The sequence below is a fragment of the Triticum urartu genome, unplaced genomic scaffold (assembly GCF_056163025.1).
Source record: "Triticum urartu cultivar PI428250 unplaced genomic scaffold, HENAU_Tu73 scaffold2, whole genome shotgun sequence".
In the NCBI taxonomy this organism is placed as follows: domain Eukaryota; kingdom Viridiplantae; phylum Streptophyta; class Magnoliopsida; order Poales; family Poaceae; genus Triticum; species Triticum urartu.
In genome coordinates, this window is record NW_028260368.1 from 10,248,129 (window position 1) to 10,263,852 (window position 15,724).

Consider the following 15,724-nt stretch of genomic DNA (forward strand, 5'->3'; position numbering starts at 1 on the left):
TACTTTACTTCTCCCCAATAGAGCTTAGAAGTAAGAATTTATTGGTTGATTGTATCCTTAACCATTTCTTTTTTTTGACACGAGGAACTACTCACCATGAATCCACTAATTGCTGCTGCTTCTGTTATTGCTGCTGGATTGGCCGTAGGGCTTGCTTCTATTGGACCTGGAGTTGGTCAAGGTACTGCTGCAGGACAAGCTGTAGAAGGTATTGCGAGACAGCCAGAAGCAGAAGGTAAAATACGAGGTACTTTATTGCTTAGTCTAGCTTTTATGGAAGCTTTAACAATTTATGGACTAGTTGTGGCACTAGCGCTTTTATTTGCGAACCCTTTTGTTTAATCTTAAAAAAAAAATTCTTTCGATTTCGATTAGATACTTTTTTCTTTTTTTAGTAAATTGGTATTTGCTTCCACAATTCCAATTATATCAATACTTTATTTAATTTACTCCTATTTATTACTCCTGGAATTATCTATTTATCGGGACAGATAATACCCCATTCTAGGAAGGGCTGAGTTGAGTATTATTAATTTAGAAGATATGCTCACCTTCTTATTTCCCGTCCTTAGTTTAGGAAAGTGGAAAGTTTTTTCCTTTTATTTTAGGAATTTTGGGAACAGAACATTTCAACAAAGGAAGTCTTTCACCGGTCAAACAAGACGTAAGACTTAATCTAAAAGAAATTACTAGATTGAATCTATTTGCATTAAAAAAACCGATCAAAAAAGGGCGAGCGAAGTAAGTGATCGAAAAACTTTGTTCTTTGTTCGTCCTATCTATAAGAGGAGAGCATATGAAAAATGTAACCCATTCTTTCGTTTTTTTAGCTCACTGGCCATCCGCTGGCAGTTTCGGGCTTAATACCGATATTTTAGCAACAAATCTAATAAATCTAACTGTAGTGGTTGGTGTTTTGATTTTTTTTGGAAAGGGAGTGTGTGCGAGTTGTCTATTTCAAGAATAGATTGGATCTATCCGGCTGCACTTTATAATATTTTTTAGTATTTTTCGGATAAATAAGAAAAGGGTGCACGATCTCGACGAATTACTTCTGAATAAATTCAGAAATCATATGGAAGAACCATAGCATTTCGCGACTCATTGGTAAATCAACTTTGATTCTCTATAAACCAAGAATGTGAGACCATTAACACGGTTAAAGCTAAACTGCTTGAAGTCCAGGCAAAAAGAGGTACTCTTTCTACAACTATATTAGTATTAGTACCAATTTAAACGGGAAATAGCTAATGTAAAATTTATCTGATATAGAACACTCATATCGATAAAATGGTTTGAACTATTTACTAGAAAAAAAAGGGGGCACCCTGCCCTTTTTTAACCAATGCCGAATCGACGACCTATGTATAAAAAAGAGAAATTTTTTGGATTTGAAGAAAAAAAAAATAAAAAAGAATTCTATTAATTTTCATTTTCCATTTATTTAGTTAGTTTTTCTTAATGAAATTGAAATTATTAACTAGAGGGCAAATAAAAATAAAGAAACAACTTTGCTGACCATGATATATTTTTATCTAGGCGGAAGAGTCCTCTTAATATTTATCTAGTCTTATATAGGTTTCGGTATATTGAAATATAAACATAAAAAAGAAGATAGAGGATAGGCTCATTACTTAAAAAAAAGATATGGAAATAGCTATAGAAAAAAAAAAAGGAGCGTGAGAGCCAAATGAATCGAAAGATTCATGTTTGGTTCGGGAAGAGATCATAAAAGTTGTAAACTTACAAAATAATCTACTTTCATTAAAAGATTTATTAGATAATCGAAAACAGAGGATCTTGAGTACTATTCGAAATTCAGAAGAATTGCGTAGAGGGACCATTGAGCAACTCGAAAAAGCTCGGATTCGATTACAGAAAGTCGAACTAGAAGCGGATGAGTATCGAATGAATGGATACTCTGAGATAGAACGAGAAAAAGCAAATTTGATTAATGCTACTTCTATTAGTTTGGAACAATTGGAAAAGTCTAAAAACGAAACCCTTTATTTTGAAAAACAAAGGGCAATGAATCAGGTCCGACAGCGGGTTTTCCAACAGGCCGTACAAGGAGCTCTAGGAACTCTGAATAGTTGTTTGAATACCGAGTTACATTTCCGTACGATTCGTGCTAATATTGGCATTCTCGGGTCCCTGGAATGGAAGAAATAATTAAATTAATTAGGCCTTGAACTTCTACTTTCGTTTAGAATTTAGGCATTATTTTTCCCCTTGCTTCCGAAAAAAGAGTCAAGAAACACTAATGGCAACCCTTCGAGTCGACGAAATTCATAAAATTCTCCGCGAACGTATTGAACAATATAATAGGAAAGTAGGGATTGAGAATATAGGTCGCGTAGTTCAAGTGGGGGATGGGATTGCTCGTATTATAGGTCTTGGTGAAATAATGTCAGGTGAATTAGTCGAATTTGCAGAAGGTACTAGGGGTATTGCTCTGAATTTGGAATCCAAAAATGTTGGGATTGTATTAATGGGCGATGGGTTGATGATACAAGAGGGAAGTTTTGTAAAAGCAACAGGAAGAATTGCTCAGATACCCGTGAGTGAGGCTTACTTGGGTCGTGTTGTAAATGCTCTGGCTAAACCTATTGATGGGAAAGGCGAAATTATAGCTTCCGAATCTCGCTTAATTGAATCTCCTGCTCCAAGTATAATTTCCAGGCGTTCCGTATACGAACCTCTTCAAACAGGGCTTATTGCTATCGATTCGATGATCCCTATAGGGCGCGGTCAGCGAGAGTTAATTATTGGGGACAGACAGACTGGCAAAACAGCAGTAGCCACAGATACAATTCTCAATCAAAAAGGGCAAGGTGTAATATGTGTTTATGTAGCTATCGGTCAAAGAGCATCCTCCGTAGCTCAAGTAGTAACTACTTTCCATGAGGAGGGGGCCATGGAATACACTATTGTAGTAGCTGAAATGGCGGATTCACCTGCTACATTACAATACCTCGCTCCTTATACGGGAGCAGCCCTGGCTGAGTATTTTATGTACCGCGAACGGCATACTTTAATAATTTATGATGATCTCTCCAAACAGGCACAAGCTTATCGCCAAATGTCCCTTCTATTAAGAAGACCTCCCGGACGTGAGGCTTATCCAGGGGATGTTTTTTATTTGCATTCACGCCTTTTAGAAAGAGCCGCTAAATTAAATTCTCTTTTAGGCGAAGGAAGTATGACCGCTTTACCAATAGTTGAGACTCAATCTGGAGACGTTTCCGCCTATATTCCTACTAATGTAATCTCCATTACAGATGGACAAATATTCTTATCTGCGGATCTATTCAATGCCGGAATTCGACCCGCTATTAATGTGGGTATTTCTGTTTCCAGAGTAGGATCCGCGGCTCAAATTAAAGCCATGAAACAAGTAGCTGGCAAATCAAAATTGGAACTAGCGCAATTCGCAGAGTTACAAGCCTTTGCACAATTCGCCTCTGCTCTCGATAAAACAAGTCAGAATCAATTGGCAAGGGGTCGACGATTAAGGGAATTGCTTAAACAATCCCAGGCAAATCCTCTCCCAGTGGAAGAGCAGATAGCTACTATTTATACCGGAACAAGAGGATATCTTGATTCGTTAGAAATTGAACAGGTAAATAAATTTCTGGATGAGTTACGTAAACATCTAAAAGATACTAAACCTCAATTCCAAGAAATTATATCTTCTAGCAAGACATTCACCGAGCAAGCGGAAATCCTTTTGAAGGAAGCTATTCAGGAACAGCTGGAACGGTTTTCTCTTCAGTAACAAATAAATTTTGCATGTCTACTCTTGTTAGTAGAATAGGAATCGTTGAGAAAGCTTTTTCATTTGAATCATGCAAAAAAGTTTTCTTTGTTTTTAGTTTAGTATAGTTATTTAAAGAATAGATAGAAATAAGATTGCGTCCAATAGGATTTGAACCTATACCAAAGGTTTAGAAGACCTCTGTCCTATCCATTAGACAATGGACGCTTTTCTTTCATATTTTATTCTTTCTTTTATTTTTTTGCTTCTTCCGAGAAAAAACTGTTAGACCAAAACTCTTTTAGGAAATCAAAAAATCCAGATACAAATGCATGATGTATATATTATATCATGCATATATCATAAAGAAGGAGTATGGAGGCGGTAGTGGGAATCGAACCCGCAACCCCAAGGTTATGAGCCTTATGAGCTACCAAACTGCTCTATACTCTTAAACTAAAGAGGGGTAACTAGTGGATAAAAGAGGGTTGGATACGCCCCTCTACCAATATCTATACAAATAGAATAGTCCATTTATACAGAATGGTAAAGAGGGCTCCTCTATGATTATCAATTCCAGAAATCCATACAAATACGAAAGGGTATTTTATCCTTACCAACTGGATCTTGTTGCACCCGGTAACAAACATTCATAAACCATTTCTCGAAGTACGTGTCCGGATAGCCCAAAATGTCGATAGTTAGCTCTAGGTCTTCCGGTCAAAAAACAACGTCGATGAAGGCGTGTAGGTGCACTATTACGCGGTAGGGATTGCAATTTTTCTCGCATTTTCGTTTTTTCACTCAAACTCAAGGGAGAAACTTTGCTTCTTATCTTTTTTTTTAAAGATTGACGAATCAAATGATATTTCTGTTCTAATTTCTGCCGCTTCTTCTCCCTCTGAATCAAACTTTTTTTTGCCATAATGTGTCGTTGCTATTATTACCAAGTATACGGTTCTAATCCTAGATGGAAAAATAAATAGAAAAAGAAATCTAAAAAGGCAGATCCTCCCTCTCTATCAAGAGTAATGAACTAGGTGCTGATACAGTACAAAAAAACAAACTAAATTAACCAAACTTGCCTGATGTTGAGGCAATCAAGAAAGCTGCATAAGTGAATATATAACCCACGGAAAAGTGAGCTAATCCAACCAATCTTGCTTGCACAATGGAAAGAGCCACGGGCTTATCTCTCCAGCGAATTAAATTAGCTAAAGGTGTGCGTTCATGAGCCCATGCTAAAGTCTCAATTAATTCCTGCCAATACCCCCGCCAGGAAATTAAGAACATAAATCCAGTAGCCCAAACAAGATGTCCAAATAAGAACATCCACGCCCATACCGATAAACTATTCATCCCAAAAGGATTATATCCATTGATAAGTTGTGAAGAGTTTAACCATAGGTAATCTCTTAACCATCCCATCAAATAAGTGGAGGATTCATTAAATTGTGAAACGTTGCCCTGCCATAATGTGATATGTTTCCAATGCCAATAAAAAGTAACCCACCCAATGGTATTTAACATCCAGAAAACTGCCAAATAAAATGCGTCCCAAGCAGAAATATCACAAGTACCGCCGCGCCCTGGGCCGTCACAAGGAAAACTATATCCAAAATCCTTTTTATCTGGCATTAATTTGGAACCGCGTGCATCTAAAGCGCCCTTTACTAAAATCAATGTAGTTGTATGCAAACCTAGAGCAATAGCATGATGAACCAAGAAATCCCCAGGTCCTATTGTTAAGAAAAGCGAATTACTATTCTCATTAACAGCATTCAACCATCCGGGCAACCATAGGCTTCGACCCGCATTGAAAGCGGGGCCATTCGTTGAAGATAAGAGTATATCGAACCCATATGTCGTCTTGCCATGAGCAGATTGTATCCATTGGGCAAATATAGGTTCGATCAAGATTTGCTTTTCTGGAGTACCAAAAGCAAGCATGACGTCGTTATGAACATAAAGGCCCAAGGTATGGAATCCTAGAAAGAGGCTAGCCCAACTTAAATGAGATATGATAGCTTCTTTATGGTCTAACATTCTTGCCAATACATTATCCTCATTCTGTTCCGGATTGTAATCCCTAATGAAAAAAATAGCTCCATGAGCAAAAGCCCCTGTCATGATGAACCCTGCAATATATTGGTGATGAGTATATAAAGCAGCTTGAGTAGTAAAGTCTTGTGCTATGAATGCATAAGGAGGTAAAGAGTACATATGTTGAGCTACTAAGGAAGTAATAACCCCTAAAGAAGCTAGAGCAAGACCTAACTGAAAATGAATCGAATTGTTGATTGTGTCATAAAGGCCCTTATGCCCACGCCCTAATCGACCCCCCGGAGGAGTATGCGCTTCTAAAAGATCTTTAATACTGTGCCCAATTCCGAAGTTAGTTCGATACATGTGACCGGCAATGAGAAAAATAAATGCAATAGCTAAATGATGGTGAGCCATATCGGTCAGCCACAAACTTTGTGTTTGTGGATGGAATCCCCCAAGAAGAGTTAGAATGGCAGTTCCCGCTCCTTGAGCGGTACCAAATAAATGATTACTCGAATCAGGGTTTTGGGCATAAAGATTCCATTGACCCGTCAAAAGGGGTCCCAACCCCTGGGGATAGGGTAATACATCTAAGAAATTATTCCATCGAACGTACTCCCCCCTGGATGCGGGAATAGCAACATGAACTAAATGTCCTGTCCAAGCCAAAGAACTTACCCCGAAAAGTCCTGACAAATGATGATTGAGACGAGATTCCGCGTTTTTGAACCACGAAAGGCTTGGTTTCCATTTGGGTTGTAGATGTAACCAACCCGCTATTAAGGACAGCGTAGAAAGAAATAATAGAAAAAGAGCTCCAGTATAAAGATCCTCATTGGTGCGTAATCCTATTGTATACCACCACTGATAAACTCCAGAATAAGCAATATTCACTGGACCAGCAGCACCTCCTCGAGTAAAGGCTTCCACAGCGGGTTGACCAAAATGAGGATCCCAAATCGCATGAGCAATAGGTCTTACGTGTAAAGGATCCTGTATCCATGATTCAAAATTTCCTTGCCAAGCTACATGAAACAGATTTCCGGACGTCCATAGAAAGATTATTGCTAATTGCCCAAAGTGAGAAGCAAAAATGTTCTGATAAAGACGTTCTTCAGTAATATCATCATGACTTTCGAAATCATGTGCTGGTAGCAATACCAAACCAAATACGACGAGTAGTGGGGTCCTGAGCTAAGCCTTGGCTAAACCTGGGAAATCTTAATTCCATAATGCCTTTCAAATCCTCCTAGCCACTATCCTACTGCAATAATTCTCGCTAAGAAGAATGCCCATGTCGTGGCAATTCCACCCAGAAGGTAATGGGTTACTCCTACAGCGCGTCCTTGTATAATGCTCAAGGCTCTAGGCTGAGTAGCAGGAGCAACTTTTAATTTGTTATGAGCCCAAACGATAGATTCAATGAGTTCTTGCCAATAACCACGGCCGCTGAATAAAAACATTAAACTGAAGGCCCAGACAAAATGAGCACCTAAGAAAAAAAGACCATATGCAGATAATGAAGAACCATAAGACTGAATGACTTGCGATGCCTGTGCCCACAAGAAATCTCGAAGCCACCCATTAATCGTAATGGAACTCTGTGCAAAGTTTCCCCCTGTAATATGAGTTACCACCCCTTGATCACTTATAGTACCCCAAACATCCGACTGCATTTTCCAACTGAAATGGAAAATGACTACCGAAATTGCATTGTACATCCAGAATAAACCTAAGAAAACATGATCCCAGGCGGATACTTGACATGTTCCCCCTCGGCCAGGCCCATCGCAAGGAAAGCGAAAACCTAGATTTGCTTTATCGGGTATCAAACGGGAACTCCGAGCAAATAAAACACCTTTCAAAAGTATTAATACAGTCACATGTATGGTAAATGCATGAATGTGATGGACTAAAAAATCTGCGGTTCCTAATGGAATAGGTAACAAAGCCACTTTGCCACCTACTGCTACTAACTCGCCGCCTCCCCACGTTAAGCTAGTACTTGTTGTTGCACCAGGAGCTGTTACGCCAGGCGCAGTAGCATGGATATTTTGTACCCATTGAGCAAAGATAGGTTGTAATTGTATGGCAGTATCCGAAAACATATCTTGTGGACGGCCTAAAGCACTCATGGTATCATTATGAATGTACAAGCCAAAACTGTGAAAACCTAGAAATATACATACCCAGTTAAGGTGGGATATGATTGCATCGCGGTGTCTAAGGACGCGATCTAATAGATCGTTGTATCGAGTAGTTGGATCATAGTCTCTTACCATAAAAATTGCTGCATGTGCAGCAGCACCGACTATTAGAAATCCGCCAATCCACATGTGGTGTGTGAACAAGGAAAGTTGTGTACCATAGTCAGTAGCTAGGTATGGATAGGGAGGCATAGAATACATATGATGAGCTACAACAATGGTTGTAGAGCCTAGCATAGCTAGGTTAAGAGATAATTGAGCATGCCATGACGTTGTTAAGATTTCATAAAGACCCTTATGGCCTTGTCCTGTAAATGGGCCCTTGTGAGCCTCCAAAATATCTTTAAGTCCATGGCCAATACCCCAATTGGTCCTATACATATGACCTGCGATTAGGAAAAGAATAGCAATAGCTAAATGATGGTGCGCAATATCGGTCAGCCAGAGACCACCGGTTACTGGATCTAGTCCTCCGCGAAAAGTCAGAAATTCTGCGTATTTGGACCAATTTAAAGTGAAAAAAGGGGTTGCTCCTTCGGCAAAACTAGGATAAAGTTGAGCCAAAAGGTCCCGATTCAAGATAAATTCATGAGGAAGTGGTATCTCTTTAGGATCCACCCCAGCGTCAAGAAATTGGTTAATTGGTAAAGATACATGAATTTGGTGCCCCGCCCAAGAAAGAGACCCAAGTCCTAATAATCCCGCTAAGTGGTGATTCAACATGGATTCTACATCTTGGAACCAGGCCAATTTGGGAGCGGCTTTGTGATAATGGAACCAACCAGCAAAAAGCATTAACGCTGCAAAAATCAATGCACCAATTGCAGTACAATAGAGTTGTAATTCACTAGTTATTCCAGATGCTCGCCAAAGCTGAAAAAAACCAGAGGTTATTTGGATTCCTCGGAAACCCCCGCCTACATCACCATTCAATATTTCTTGCCCTACTATAGGCCAAACTACCTGAGCACTGGGTCCAATGTGAGTAGGATCACTTAGCCATGCTTCATAATTGGAAAAACGGGCGCCATGAAAGTACATGCCACTCAACCAAAGAAAGATAATGGAAAGTTGCCCGAAATGAGCACTAAAGACTTTTCGAGAAATCTCCTCCAAATCACCAGTATGACTATCGAAATCGTGAGCATCAGCATGTAGGTTCCAGATCCAAGTGGTAGTATCAGGGCCCTTAGCTAGTGTTCTTGAGAAATGGCCGGGTCTGGCCCATTCCTCAAAAGATGTTTTTACAGGATCCCTATCCACAACAATTTTTACTTCTGGTTCCGGCGAACGAATAATCATTAAGTCCTCCTCTTTCCGGACAAGACATACAAAGAGACCCGCCAACTGTCTTTTTAGTGAATCTTTGAAAGATATATATTTTGAAAGATAGATTTTGAAAGATAGATTTTGAAAGATAGATATTGTGATTAGTTCTTTTCTTTACTATCTACCATCCTTCTATTTTTTTTTTAGTTATTCACTGGAGCAATTATATATTGAAGTCAATCCGAGGCAAGTGTTCGGGTCTATTATGACATAAAGATTAGGTGCCTAACGGACATTGTTTATCTTGAAAAACAAATATTTCTCGACGTAAGAAAAAAATCTTTTTTATTTTTAATTTAAGAAACTAGTGTATTTTTTTTGAGGGCATAAGCTCCTATCTATATCTACTTTCCTTGAGCATAATATAGGGTTTTTTATTTGATTCTAAATTCCAAGATAACTCATTAGAATTATTAATAAGATGGTCCTAATATATTAGCAATATTTAGATTGCCCCCTCTTTTTATTCACTTTATTACTTCTATTCTAGACCCTATCCCTATGGTTTATTCTTATGAAATATCATATAAAATAGAAGGTATAAGAAATGGATATAATGAAATTCTTGATTCGATCTTACGACCTAATTTATTTGATTAATGGATCAACAACCAAACCACCCATTTTATGAAAAAGAAGGAGCATGGTCTTATTCAAATTCAAAGCGCTTCGTAATCTTCAACCAGTTCTGTGCTTCAATATAATTTCCCGGAGTAAGCGCTATAGCTTGTTTCCAATATTCAGCAGCTTGATCAAACCAAGCTTCCGCAATTTCCGAATCACCCTGTAGAATGGCCTGTTCTCCTCGGTCGGAATAGGAAGTTCCTTCCCTTAGAACCGTACTTGAGAGTTTCCTACCTCATACGGCTCAGAAATTGCTATCTGAATTTCCCCTATCTTAACTGAATTCGATTTATCAAAAATCGATCCAATTTGTTCTTGGGTTAAGCAGAAGAAATTAATTACCTAAGTTTCAAACCCTAATTTTTATCAATAATCAGTTTGATCTTTTTTCCCACCTTCAGAAGAATGAAGCATAGATAGATATAGAGCCTTCGTTCAAATTTTCTGAGAGGTAACTATCCCGGTTTCATATATGAAATCTCTATAGAATCCTTGAAAAAGACTTTTTTCCATAAGAAAGAAAAAAGAACTTACTATCTTTGGGATCTGATACTACACCGCTGCTTAATCCCTTAGTGGATCGGCTCTATTACATAAGCGGATTCCTAAATTTTGCCCCATATCATGGGATAAGTAAGCAGTTTTTTTTAGTTGTATCGACCCAGTCGCTCACTAATTGATCTTTACGGTGCTTTCTCTATCAATTTGAGAAACTTTATCCATAGAGTAGTAGTATAGGCCATACTTTCTTCGTTTTTTGATTCTCGTGAAGTGTCCTTCCTTCCTACAGCTGATAGGGAAAAATCGTTGTTTTTACGATCCCTATGTAGAAAGCCCTTTTTTTCTAGTATTTACTAGAAAATTTGATCCTCTCTTTTTTTTTTTTCTTTCTATAGTGGAGATAGTCGCACGTAATGACAGATCACGGCCATATTATTAAAAGCTTGCGGTAAGAAGGGGTTTCGTTCTAGTGCCCGGAAATAATATTCCAAAGCCTTTGTATGCTCTCCATTGCTTGTGTGTATAAGGCCTATGTTATAGAGTATATAACTTCGATCATAGGGATCGATTTCTAGTCGCGTAGCTTCATAATAATTTTGCAAAGCTTCCGCATAATTTCCTTCGGATTGAGCCAACATCCGTTACGGTCGTTCATTCTATTCAAAAAATCTCCGTTCCAAAACCGTACATGAGGTTTTCATCTCATACGGCTCCTCCCTTCTGTACATAATAGTACTAAGCGAAATAATCTATAGAATCAAAATAGAATTAGTCCCGTCTCATTATGAACCGAAAGGGGCTGGTATTTTTCCAAGAAATCTCTAGCCAACCTTCCCACAAGAGGTTTTTCTTAACACCAATGAATTCTATTAATGCTAGAGGAAAACGATAGCTCCAATAATTTCTTTGTTCTCAACGCCTCCTATTTAGAGGAATTAGCTACTTCAACGATCTTTGATGGTTATAGGGGTATCCAAAGTACAAACCTGATGGTTGTTTGTTATCCCAACCATTCTTCCCAGCCCTGATACCGATCAGGAAAGGGGTAATTTCTAACAAAGTTTTTCTCTTGTTGATTCCTATTTCTAGGTGTAGTGCTTTTCTCCCCTATGCTGCCTACGGATACTAATAGAGTAGGATTGGCCTGTAATCCATACCATACCATATCCTGTAGGTGTAACCTTTCGCTCAATACTCAAATCTACAATTGAAGTATCTGAAGCCGCATCAATCGAGGATACACGACGGAAGGAATTGTTAGTTCGCCTCACCTTCCCGAAGCGTGGGTTTGTTTGCTTTACAAATTTGGTTCTCTCTATGCCAACCCCCCTCTCTTTTTCGTAAGACTGAGGTATAGGTAGGGCTAAAAAAAAGCAAAAAAAAGAGTCAAATCGCACCATCTCTATAATAAGTAAATGCCTTTTTTTCTCCTGAGGTTGTCGGAATTATTCGCAATAAAATATTGGCTACAATTGAGGAGGTCTTATCAATGAAATTTCCATTTCCACGGGATCTAGGCATAATTCCCAACCCATTCTATATAGAATTGTTTTCATTCCTTCACAAAATAACATAAAAACAAACACATTCGATTCTTATAATTATAAATAGATTGATCCATATGCTCTACTCTAAATCCATATGCTTTAAATGGATAAGAGAGATATGGATTTTCCGCTCAGCTCAAATTGTATCCTTTTCCTTCTGCTTGGACACGAAGAGATATGAAATATTTGACTAAGACTGGATTTCATTCCACTTTCCTATTTCTGAACAACAACTTATGTTATCAACTATTTCGTGTTTTCAAAGTTATTAATTGTCTCATACCCTATTTTTGATTTCGATAGTATGGTGTAGCGTATCTTATGCAAACGGAATTCTAAGGTTTCTTTATTTTATTATGCAATAAGAAGAATTCTTCCATTTTCTTTTTCTTTAGTTGCGGGAAAACCCAAATTAAAACTTTTATTTTATAGCGAGCGCAATTTCTAGTAAAAAATCCTGTATCCTTCCACTTAGATCAAAAGGAATTTTTCCAATAGAACTATGGAACCCCCGAGTGGTTGCGGTTGTACCTGTACTGCAGGAATAAGAAAACTCGCTATTCACTCAGTTTATTTTCCATAATAAGTTATGTAGGAGAGATGGCCGAGCGGTTCAAGGCGTAGCATTGGAACTGCTATGTAGACTTTTGTTTACCGAGGGTTCGAATCCCTCTCTTTCCGTTTTTCTTAATTCATCAACGTTAAGGATCACAATGTATCAAATCAAATAACAATTTTTTCCAGCAATAATATAATATCTTATATTATCTTATTTTGATTTAATAGAAATTAGAAATTCTCTATAGCAAATTACTGTGGTATGTAAAATACACATAGAGGAAAAAAGAAAAAAGGATCCTAATCCTAGGGTTAATCAATTTTAGCTAGTTGATGGGAAAATACAAATTAATGGTAATGGTCTTAGGGCGATTTAGTTCGGGGAAAGGGGAAGGGGAAGAAAATTCTATGAACCTTTCCTTTTTTCGTTAAGTTCAAGTCTGACGAGAGTAATATTCTACAACTAACAACTCATTTATTTTGAGACCGACCCACTTCCTATCTAGGATTTTATTTACTAGTCCTTTATATTCCAACGTGTCAATCGCCAAATGCTTTGGCAATTTCCCCGGGTCCGATGAAGCAATATAATTTTGAACCAGACCTTTTGATCTTTGGTTATCTTTCGTAGTAATAATATCTCGGGGTTTGCAACGAAAACTTGGTATATTGACTATACGACCATTAACTAAAATATGTCTATGGTTGACTAATTGGCGGGCCCCAGGAATGGTTGAAGCCATACCCAATCGAAAAAGGATATTATCCAAACGCATTTCAAGTAATTGTAGTAAAACCTGGCCTGTTGACCTTTTTGCTTTTCCAGCGATATGTACATATCTAAGTAATTGTCGTTCTGTCAGACCATAATGAAAACGCAATTTCTGTTTTTCTTGAAGACGAATACGATATTGCTCCTTTTTCCCAGAATTGAATTTTTTTTTAAGATTACTTCCGGATTTAGGTGTTTTTCTAGTGAGTCCTGGTAAAGCTCCCAGACGGCGTATTTTTTTTAAACGAGGTCCTCGATAACGGGACATGAAGACTCCTTTTTTTATTTTATTGAAATTTCATTTTACACAATTAATTTCATTGTATTTACATTACAGAATACATCGAAATTAAAACTGAATTAAACTACAGGATAAACAGAGTAAAATCAACTAAAGTACCCCAAAAAATGGAATTTCATCAAAATCTTTTTTTTTTGTATATATATTATTTATTTTATTGTTTTGTATCTAGCAAAATTGTAAGGTAAAAAACATAAAAGATCCTGGATTCTCCATTTAATTCGGAAAAAAAGAGATTCTTGTTCGTAGAACATCGATAGAGAAAAAAAAGCCGACTATCGGATTTGAACCGATGACCCTCGCATTACAAATGCGATGCTCTAACCTCTGAGCTAAGTGGGCTTACATAACGGAAATAGTGTAACAAATAGAAATAGGTATAGTATAGGAAATCCGTAAAATCTCAGATATTAGTTATTAATCTTAGCTATTAACTAGTTCTAAATTTGAAGTTATACTTATAAAAATAAAAAAATACTAAAACTTCTTAAAGATAAAGTTAGCTTGATATGCTTAACTATAGGATATTAAAAAATAAAATTATAGAATTTATTGGTATTTTCATTCGATCATTATAGACTTTATTATTTGTTAATAATTTGAGGATTAATATTTCACTAAGGGGAACATAGAGTCAGAGTAAATAAAATTGCTAATTCTGATTAGAAAAAAAGAATAAATATCAAGCGTTATAGTATAATTTTGAATACTATAAAAAAGTAAGACGGGAGGTGGGGGAGATAAAAACTTTTGGATATATTGATTCGGATTGAATTGCAAATACATCAAGGATAGAATCAATTCAATTCTGAATTGCAATAAGCAAGCGAGGTCTCTCAAATAGAGTCGAACTGAACTGCTAGACTACGTTGAGTGATGAACTCAATGATTCAAAAAAAAAACTAAGAGATGGATGAAATTACACAAGGAATCCTGGTCTCAAAGAAGAGGGAAATGGGGATATGGCGAAATCGGTAGACGCTACGGACTTGATTGTATTGAGCCTTGGTATGGAAACCTGCTAAGTGGTAACTTCCAAATTCAGAGAAACCCTGGAATTAAAAAAGGGCAATCCTGAGCCAAATCCGTGTTTTGAGAAAACAAGGGGTTCTCGAACTAGAATACAAAGGAAAAGGATAGGTGCAGAGACTCAATGGAAGCTGTTCTAACGAATCGAGTTAATTACGTTGTGTTGTTAGTGGAATTCCTTCTAGTTCTAAATTAGAGAAAGAGGGGTTTTATACCTTATACATTTAATAAACACGTATAGATACTGACATAGCAAACGATTAATCACAGAACTCATATTATATTCTAATTATAATATAGGTTCTTTATCTTTTTTAAAAATGAAATTAGAAATGATAATGATTATGAAATAAAAAACTCATATCATAATTTTTTTTTTTCATTATTGTGAATCCACTCCAATCGAATATTGAATAATCAAATTCTTCAATTAAAATTCAAAGTTTTCGAGATCTTTAAAAAAGTGGATTAATCGGACGAGGACAAAGAGAGAGTCCCATTCTACATGTCAATACTGACAACAATGAAATTTCTAGTAAAAGGAAAATCCGTCGACTTTATAAGTTGTGAGGGTTCAAGTCCCTCTATCCCCAAATCCTCTTTTATTCCCTAACTATACTATATTATTATTATTTATCCTCTTTTTTTTTTTCTTTTTATCAATGCACTTTTTTTTCTTTTTATCAATGCAATGGGTTTAAGATTCATTAGCTTTCTCATTCTACTCTTTCACAAAGGAATGCGAAGAGAACTCAATGGATCTTATCCTATTCATTGAATAGATTTCTTTTTTATTAGAGTATCGGCAAGAAATCTTGGTTATTCACTCTATTTTTAAGTTTTATTTAAGTAAACCATGCACAATGCATAGGACTACCCCCCCCATTTTCAAATTTAAAATTTGAAATACTTTAATTAATTTTTAGTCCTTTTAATTGACATAGATACAAATACTCTACTAGGATGATGCACAAGAAAAGGTCAGGATAGCTCAGTTGGTAGAGCAGAGGACTGAAAATCCTCGTGTCACCAGTTCAAATCTGGTTCCTGGCA

General features: G+C 37.0%; 4 non-coding genes across 4 annotated transcripts; 2 read left to right on the forward strand and 2 right to left on the reverse strand.

Annotated features, from left to right (window-relative positions):
• Positions 1 to 3,913: 3,913 nt before the first annotated feature.
• On the reverse strand, positions 3,914 to 3,985 carry TRNAR-UCU (transfer RNA arginine (anticodon UCU)). Its single transcript has one exon. It is a non-coding gene; the product is annotated as a tRNA-Arg (tRNA).
• Positions 3,986 to 12,605: 8,620 nt separating this feature from the next.
• TRNAS-GGA (transfer RNA serine (anticodon GGA)) lies at positions 12,606 to 12,692 on the forward strand. The gene has a single exon. It is a non-coding gene; the product is annotated as a tRNA-Ser (tRNA).
• A 1,219-nt stretch (positions 12,693 to 13,911) lies between these two features.
• Positions 13,912 to 13,984, reverse strand: TRNAT-UGU (transfer RNA threonine (anticodon UGU)). Its single transcript has one exon. It is a non-coding gene; the product is annotated as a tRNA-Thr (tRNA).
• Positions 13,985 to 15,651: 1,667 nt separating this feature from the next.
• On the forward strand, positions 15,652 to 15,724 carry TRNAF-GAA (transfer RNA phenylalanine (anticodon GAA)). The gene has a single exon. It is a non-coding gene; the product is annotated as a tRNA-Phe (tRNA).